This window comes from Motacilla alba, chromosome 5 (assembly GCF_015832195.1).
Source record: "Motacilla alba alba isolate MOTALB_02 chromosome 5, Motacilla_alba_V1.0_pri, whole genome shotgun sequence".
Classification (NCBI taxonomy): domain Eukaryota; kingdom Metazoa; phylum Chordata; class Aves; order Passeriformes; family Motacillidae; genus Motacilla; species Motacilla alba.
In genome coordinates this window covers 46,079,904-46,088,775 of record NC_052020.1, presented here as the reverse complement: position 1 = coordinate 46,088,775, position 8,872 = coordinate 46,079,904, and the positions used below count along the sequence as shown (strand labels likewise).

Sequence of the window (8,872 nt, the reverse complement as noted above, 5' to 3'; positions counted from 1 at the left end):
CCCCAGCTACCGAGGCTCCCTGCCCATTCCCTCCTCGCTCCCTTCACAGAGCAGGGGCGTAGCAAAACAGACAAACTCTTAAGCCACTGCCTGCATTCGGGCTTCTCCCGTCAGTCCATTTCTAACTGCAGCATTTAAGCCCCACAGATTGTCACTGCTAACTGGCCACATTCCTTGATGTGCTTTTACATCAGATGAACTGAAATAGTTCTGTAAGGTCTCTTATGTCTCTGGCTTGAAAAATACAATCATTTCTTACTAGGTTACACTAATATTTCGTAATTCATTCTTAATATTATTCTTCAATAAAGCTCTGCGCAAACAATCTATCCCACAGGAGGAACTTCTGCCAGATCCCAGATGTCAAACACATTTTCTTCAAATACAGGAGTTCGTGACCTTTTATGTTTGTTAATGTGACGCCATGGAAATTATTTATAATAAATAAGCATATTTCAGAGTCAGGTGTTCCATGGGCCCTTTTTCAGTGATACAACAGCCTTTCCTGAAACAGGTCTTTCCTGTTTTGTTGAAGGGGGTTTTTTTCCACTAACAATGAAGGTTTGGGAGCAGTTTGAAACCCTGTTGTTGAACCAAGTCCAACTACACTGAAAGGTAGACAGGAACTTTTAGGATAATTCATCTTTCATATCTTTCCTGAAATCAGCAGCAGATAAGGTTCTAACTTTCTTTTTTATCTTGAACCCTGAAAAATTTAATTTTTAAACTGCAGACTGTATATTGTCTTACAGCATCAAATCAAAGAGGAAACTACTGGAATTGTTTGGATCTAAGTGATACATTTGATATGCCAACTGATTTTTGATGTAGCAAGCTCCTTTTAATGCTGGGCTAGAACCACCTGCCCACAATCTTCCAGGTATAAGACCTATAAAAAATACCTGAAGGTGTCAATATGTTGACAACATTTAGTCTTAACTTTTTCCAGTAGATGCGACAATGTCCTCCCAAACCTGTGCCAGATTAAGAGCATCAGGCTCTTAATGTAGTCAGGCAAGAAAAGGATAAGATTAGAAAACACTGCAAGGAGCATGCTTTGGCTCTGTTACATCCTTTTCTCAACTACACATAAAGGTTTACAACACCTCCTGAGTTTATTGGATTTATCATCTTGGATTCCCAGACAGTAGCAGCAGCAACAAATGTCTCCTGAGGAGGAAACAGCCATTAGCTCCTGCACCCTCAGTTACTCCTGCTCATCACTCTGGGCTGAAGCTGATGGCCTGTCCAGAGCAGCACCCTTGTGCCTCAGTGATTATCCACCCTGGAACCTCTCCTCACCTTTGGACAGCTTGGGGCTGGCAGCCACTGAAGATGTTAAAGGCCACTGAACGACTGCTGCAGCTCACACAGAGATGGGAATGGCTGTGGAGAGACAGGACCAAAGTGTTCTGGTGCACAAAGGATGAGCCCTCCTTGGATTTATTATCAGAATGCATTAATGATATGTGTGTGTGCAAAGAAAATCTGCCTTAAAGCATAAGGCAAAACATAACAAGCCAGAAAATCCATTTTAAAATTCACAGTACAGCAAAACTGAATGAGATAAAGAGAGTGTCTAATTTGAACAGCAGAGTATCTCCATGTAATTGCTTGTCTAGGCATTGTAGCAACATTTTCAAATGGTACTGGGCATTGTGCAATAAAGCTGGCCTTCTGCAGCTCTGTGGGAGAAGGCAACTGGCTGCAGTCTCAGATGGTGGACAGAATTACAACAGGTAATGTCAAGACAGTGTGATGTTAAACATGCATTTGATAAAAGGAGAAAATAAAAAATAATAGTCACGGACTGAATTATAGCAGCTTTCTCTAATGAAGTGTGTGGACCACACCCAGCATCTGTGGCAGAGGAAGGAAGGTGTCAGCTAAACCCAAAGGTTATGATGGGAATGGAAAAAAAACAGGCTCCAGCTGAGAGCAGGACAAGGAGGATGAGGAAACAGTTTCATGTTGCTCCCAAAAAACCCTCAGGGGACAAAGATTACTGCTGCAAAAACTTTAACGGTAGTAAAATCCTCTGGCTGCAGAAGTTGTTTGTAATGAAGGTGCGCTAACTTCTTTGAGACTTTAGCTGAAAAATACTCTGCTATTTCACTGAAATCTAAGTTGCGAAATCCTTTCTTTCTCTCAAAAAGTCTCTGCCTCAGAAAACCCAATTTAGTGGTTACACACAAGAGTTTGGCTGTGAGATGTTGTAGGCTGTGTGCTGGACTTGTCCCGATAACGCCCTGCTTTTGGGTCCTGATGGCTGAGCTCATCACTTGGCTGTTGCAATATACACTGGAATTCAACTCTGATCATAAGTACATCGCTTGATGTTAGTTTCGACAAATGAAATATTTCATAAGTAGGAGTGTTAAATGCTTGCTTGCTCTGAAGGATTCTCAGCTGGGAAAGCTATTTGGAATCATCAGCTGCTTAATTTTGTGTCATTCTTCATAAACTAGGCAAGAACTTCTAAGCACTTATGTCTTCCACTTTTGCGCTTAAAAGATTTCAGTGTGCTCTGTGCAAACATTGATCCAACCTCTGAACTTCTTGATTTCTAACATGGAAGTTGGCATGTCAGTAAGTGTGCACAGGTGGTGGGATCAGGTTTCTGATGCAAAGGATCACACGGGAGAATTCAGTCCGAATTTATTTAAAGCTGCAACCTCCATCAGCATTCCTGCTGAAAACTTTGTTCACTGGAGCATTTGCAGAGAGTGAAGAAAAAGGGTCTTAATCTGTTTGAAAATGTTTGCAGATGTAAATAATTAGTCAAGATTTGCGTCAGTATTTATACATGGGGTTTTTTATTATTTCAGGTTCAGTTCCTAAAGGTTTGAGGCCCAGAGATGACAATATAGACTCCTGCTTGTATCTACTTTCTATAGTCTTCTGGCTACTTCTCTTTCAACAAGAAAAACAATGGGAAGTTGTAATCCAATAGCATAAACAGGCTCAGCAGCAAGTGAAAAAGTCTGCGGCGCAGAGGTTCAAAACAGATGAGACAGGCCTCACTGGGGAATATGAGAGGTGAAGCATAGCCCAGACTAATAAATTCTCTTCTATTGGCCCTGCATGGGTCTGCTCAAGTATTTCAGCCCAGCATTTCTGGAGCTGAGAGTGCTGTGGTTTGGCAGAGGCAGCCAAAAGCAGCCCAGTTTATTAGCTTGCTCTGAGTACCGGGGGTGCCTGGAGTGGAGGCAGCACAAGGAACAAGAGCAGCTGCAGAGAACCAGGAATGAGTGAGGATGAGTGGCTGCAGTGACAGCCTGGAATGGTCACAGAGGAGAGGGGAGCCGACAGCAGGAGTCAGTGAGGCAGGGGAACATCACCAGCATTGTGAAGCAAGGTTTATTTACAGAAAGATCCAGCAGAGCGTGGAGCACTCTGGGTGCTGCCAGGAGGCTGGCAGGGAAGGAAGATCATATTTGCAGCTGACAAGAAAAGAGGTAAATTGGTTTCACTGCTGATCTTCAGGCTAGGATGTTTGGAACACAAATCTTTCAAGGAAGGAGGGAGGTTTGTCTACCATCCCAGCTGAAAACATCACAGGACAGTAATGCTCTCCCTATGCACACAAGATCAGGTTGTCCACATCCCTTACCATGCACAGCTGAATTCTGTGCTTATTGAAACAATCTTCCCAATTTTCAAACAGCTGAAAAGACTGAAAGGTGTCCCAAACCATCAAGAGAGCCATGGAGATGTGTTAATAGGCCCTCTCAAATTACAGGGCACAGTCTTGCCTGAATGAAGAAGGAAGGTCATATTGCAAACTGGGTTTTTTTTCCTCTAACTGCCTTGTCAAAAATACTGGTTTTAATGTCTTTTCTTTCATCAGAGAGGCAACCTGCAGTCCCAATGGACGGCTGCTGCTGCCCTGCGACTCCAGCAGCTGGAGAGCCGTTCAGGCAAGACTGGAAATCGTTAAGAGCCCCAAAAACCCTGGAGCATGACAATGCCGAGGTAACTCGATAGCGGCAAGCTGCATACAGGGGCCTTATCAGTAGTTAAACAACACACTTCTGTGAACAGTGAAAATAAAGCTGTTTGGTCGTGTAAATTAATCCAGTGAGATGCCTTGAAATGTGTGACTAATGTGCACCTCAGGAGGACTCAGATAATTCTGGAAGCATACCAGGTTACTGGTATATTCTTTAAAACAGTGACCATGCATAATCTCATGAGTTCCATTAACAGGAGGCAGAGCCTCTCTGCTATGTGATACCAGCACTTGCAACGGGCTCTGTGCACAGATGAACAGAGATGCTTTGTTAGCTCAAAATTTATAAGTCTGTGCTTTTGGCAGAGGGTCTCTCTCCCCTTACAGTGGCTCTGGAGCTTGAAGTAGCTGTGTTACACTGCATGATGACAGGCATGAAATTCTTAGTTAGCAGCAGATCTGTGGTGTTATTAAATTTAAAATGAAAAATATTGTAACAGGAAAAAATACAATCTTGGTGAATGGGGAGAGAGACTAAAGACTGCAAATCAAGATCTGTTAGTACAACTGTGCAAAATTTCAATGACTGGAAAGTTAAATGCTCTCAGAGCGTAAACAACATTTCTTTTGCGAAATACACACTTTTCCCTACTAATCCAGCCCCACCTTTTCCTCATATTTGCCTCTTGGGGTATTGTAGCACTTCCAGTTACCAAAAACGGGAATCAAGGAGAAACCACCTTGAGACTTATAGAACTTTTCCTTCCTGCAAAGAAATTTGCAAACCAGAACTTCCGGCTGAAAATTCTAAACCAATCAACTGTTGTGTGATCCCTAAATTACCCTACAGACTATGCACTCTAGTGGCAGGGGCTTTCCCACGTGTCCATGTGAAGCCTAACGCGGATCCACATTCCGACTGGACATGCCGTTTTCTAAGAATATTGTAAAACATGAAAAAATGTTTTTTCTCTCTAAAACAGAAGTTTGGTTGCGCTTCTAGCAAAGCGAGGGGGCAGCTCCGGACCGACTTCGCAGGTGTCACCGTCCTGCAAGAGCCAAAGAAGAGTTCCTGGCAGCCATTTGGAGGCAAGTTTGCCCCAGCGAGTAGCGCAGGTGAGGCGGGAGAGTCCCGAGCGGCCGGGGAGCTCGCCGTGCGCGATAGCGATCGCTGAGGCGGCGCGGGGCAGCGCACCTGGCGGGCGGCGGGGCCCGGCTGCGCAGCGCAGGCGGGGCCGGGCGGCGCGCAGGGAACGGCGGCGGCGGCTCCGCGCTCGCATTCGGCTTCGGCTTCGTCCCCGTCGCCGTGCTGCGGCAGCCCCGGCGGGCAGAGGGCCCGGCAGCGCCATCCCAGCAGGTACCGGGCCGGGCAGCGGGGCAGGGCAGGTGCGGAGGCGGCCGAGTGCCTGTGATCCCTAGAGACTTTGGGAGATGTAGGCAGGTGGGAAAGTTGCAACTATATTGAAGTACTGGGGAATCGAATCTTCATACAAATGAGGTCCGAGGTTCAGTTGTACTTAGAACAGTTTCGACGTGGTATTGCTGTGTGAAAATGGCCCTCTAAAATCCAAATATTCTGTGTGAATTAGCAGCTGAGTGTTGTCACAGGCCAGCAATAGCTAATTAGATCATCTTCATCTACACTTCAAGTAATTAGAGATGTGGTTTAGCCAGAACTCCAAAGGAAGTTGTGAATATAGCTGGACACTTTCCCTCTGCTTGGGATGAAATTAGTATCAGAAAACACATATTTACTGAAGTTATGTCCTGCTGTATCCAAGAGCACTCCTGAAGCAGCAGGTATAATTATAAGCTGTTTCAAGTTGTCCTGTTCACAGCTGTTGAATCCATACCATGAAGCTGGATTCCTGGCTGGTTTGGATCACTCTGGTTGTTAAACAGCAATCTGAAATAAATACCATCATTAATTAAGCTGGTCTTGTAACTCTCCTTTGATGTGGATTTGATTTCTTTAGATAAGAACTAGAAGGTTGGTATGGTGACTGTTCCTACAATGCACGCTTCCAGTCAGCCTGCTGTAATTGTGCAGGAAAATAACAGGATCTCGGGATGTCACGGGGCCACAGCTGTCCAGTGCCTTCCCATCTAAAAGATCCTGTGAGCACTCACAACTTGGAGCTGGACCCTTGCAGTCCCAACCCTCAGTCTCTGATCTGTGCAGGCTCAGGTTTTTCCCAGTGATACCTGCTGAATGCACTGAGGTTTGCTGCTTTATGTGCCTTTAGTTTTTACAGTGGTGTTTAGCTGGGTGTCCAAGCTGTCCAGGCGTTCAGAAGCGAGGTGTGCCTTGATAAGTTCTTCTTGGAGAGTCCAAGTCCATATCAGGGAATCAGGACTCTTCAAAACCATGCAAGGAAATACATTGCCATGCCTTTTCCCCCCCTTTCCTATTCTTTCTAGGTTGTTTCTATAGCTGTTAGACACATGTGAAGAATCAAGTTTTGATTTTGAATCTTTCATTTCTCAAGAGAGTGCTAGACCCATAAACCTTTGTGCTGTTCTGGGCTGGTGGTCTCTGGCTTCTTACTTATTAAACTGTTTCACCTTGCTTTCAGTACACAAATATTCATTAGGTGAGCTGTGATCTTACAACTCGGTGGCTAGGGCATAAATCCAGGAGTGGGAAGTTTAATTTTTCATCCTTTTTCCAACTGTATGCTAAATATTAAAATATATATTTGCAGAATACATGTGGTTAAGCAATACTTAAATTCGGGAGAATACATTTATTACTGAAGTGTCCCTTGATTCTTGCCAATACCTATAAAAATGACACCTACTAAAAACCTTGCACCCAGAGGGTAGGTTGGACTTCACAGATGTCACATGAATTCTGCTGCCTCCCCTGCATTTAATTTAGATGATGGATCCCCAGGTGATTAATTCCTCTTTCTTCTTGTGCTGTGGAAAGAATGAATGTGGGCGGGATTGTTCAGTCATGTGTGTGTAGGCCATTAATTTACAATGCTGGAGAAAAAGTTTAGGCACTGGTCTCTTTTTCTTTGTCCTAAACCTCAGGCTTAGTTGTTCTCCTTGTTTGTTCAGTCACTTGTTTGGTATCTGCTAGTTTGCTTTTCACTCAGCCTCCGTTCATCCTACTGGTAGGTGGTTTCATTTCAGTTCCAGGTTACTCTAAATGCACTCCCCAGGGCTGTGGCTTGGCTGGGAAACAGGCAGTCCTGCTCTGGCCCCCCATTTTCCCCACTGCATTCTGACCCCACCTTGTGCTGTCAACCACAGAGAGAGTTGAAAAACTACTTATTTTTTTAAAGAAAAAAAAAAAAAAAGTTGTTTATTTTGGTCATTTGATTTTGTATCTAATCGGTGAGCTGGGCCAGCTCCCTGTGCAGCTGCATGTTTACTGGGTCCTGCAGGAGTGGCTGTTGGCAAGGCAGAGCTGAACAGCCCCCCAGTAGCAGCCAGCCCTTTCAGCAAGTTTGGGACAGGCAGATGCAGCCCCCATGTGTGATGAGCAGAGCCAGAGGACCTGCCTTAGCAGGACAGCCTCTGCTAGGAAACCAGACTCTGGCTAGCTTAGGCCTCCTGTCGTGTCTCTCCTATCTGCTGTGGCTTATACCAGAAGTACACTTTGACTTTGGTGAAACATTTATTGAACTTTTTTGCTTGATTAAGGTGCTATTTACTTCATTTAGTGAATTTTATGTGATGCATACCTGGTGTATTTCTCCTCTTTTTGACTCTTTTTATAGAAGAATGGCTTTGTTTACTCTGAATTGCTATCTCCCCAGATACCTTAAATCTGGTAAATATTCTCTCTAATCTAAGTAGGACAACACCCAATCTCTGTCAGCAGAGAACTGGAGATCTCATCTCTTTAAAGTGAAAGGCAGAGCAAGCTCTGACTTGAAGTAGAGCAGTCTCTGAGTTAAGCCATGTCGTCGTTCTGGTTAGTAATGCTGCTCAGGCTCCATCAGGAGGATTGCTTGTGCAGGGAGAAGTTAGGCTGGTAGCCTTTTGCAGCCAGGATGGATCTTCACATCCTAACTGAGAAGCCTCTTGTGGGAAGAGGTTCAGAACATGGGTTTGCTTGGGCTTCTTGGTGTTCCATTTTAATTTTTAATGATCTTAATACATCAAACTATGTGGAATTGCTGAGGATGCTTGTCTTAAGCTTAGTATGAGTATTTGTTTTCCTGTCATTGCAGCTGAAGTTTGCATTAATTCAGTGCCAAAAATAAATTATGTCGTCAATCTGGTGCTTATCTTTCCTGTAAATTGTACCCTGGTGATTTTGTTTTGAATCTTTGTTTTTCAGTGATCTAATAGCCAGACTTAAACTGGAGAGAACAGATAATTAGGTCCCAAATGAAGGGTGTTGATGTTTCGGGGGTCCTTGTGGTCACTGCAGTGGCCTGAAGAGTGAGTTTTGGAGATACTCCTTTGGCAATTAAACCAGCTTTGAAAAAAAGCAGTCTAGAAGGGCCATGGCCCAATGACTGAAACCTCCATGGCACTCCATTAATTTAGCACCTATGCTTTGGAGCCTGGAACCTGGATTTGAGCTGGTGCAGGGTGCTTCAACCTGGGCAGGGGTGGCTGGGCTGGCTCTGGGCCCCGGAGCCCCTGCAGCCTCATCGGCACAGCTGGGGCTGCATGAGTGCACTCCTGGAGTGCCTCTGGTGCCTGAATGCACTCCTGGAGTGCCTCTGGTGCCTGAATGCACTCCTGGAGTGCCTCTGGTGCCTGAATGCACTCCTGGAGTGCCTCTGGTGCCTGAATGCACTCCTGGAGTGCCTCTGGTGCATGAATGCACTCCTGGAGTGCCTCAGCTCTGGTGCCTGAATGCACTCCTGGAGTGCCTCTGGTGCCTGAATGCACTCCTGGAGTGCCTCTGGTGCCTGAATGCACTCCTGGAGTGCCTCTGGTGCCTGAATGCAC

At 45.1% G+C, this 8,872-nt stretch overlaps 1 protein-coding gene across 6 annotated transcripts in view; it reads left to right on the top strand.

The window, feature by feature from the left end:
• Nucleotides 1–4,690: 4,690 nt before the first annotated feature.
• TC2N (tandem C2 domains, nuclear) overlaps nt 4,691–8,872 on the top strand; it is a 33,462-nt gene continuing 29,280 nt past the window's right edge. For 3 of the 6 annotated variants that reach the window (XM_038138947.1, XM_038138948.1, XM_038138951.1), the window contains exon 1: nt 4,691–5,068. The gene's annotated coding sequence lies outside the window, so the exon portion shown is untranslated. Of the gene's footprint in view, nt 5,069–5,089; nt 5,310–8,872 lie in introns of those variants that run through there. The other 3 variants (XM_038138949.1, XM_038138946.1, XM_038138952.1) reach the window with 2 other exon arrangements.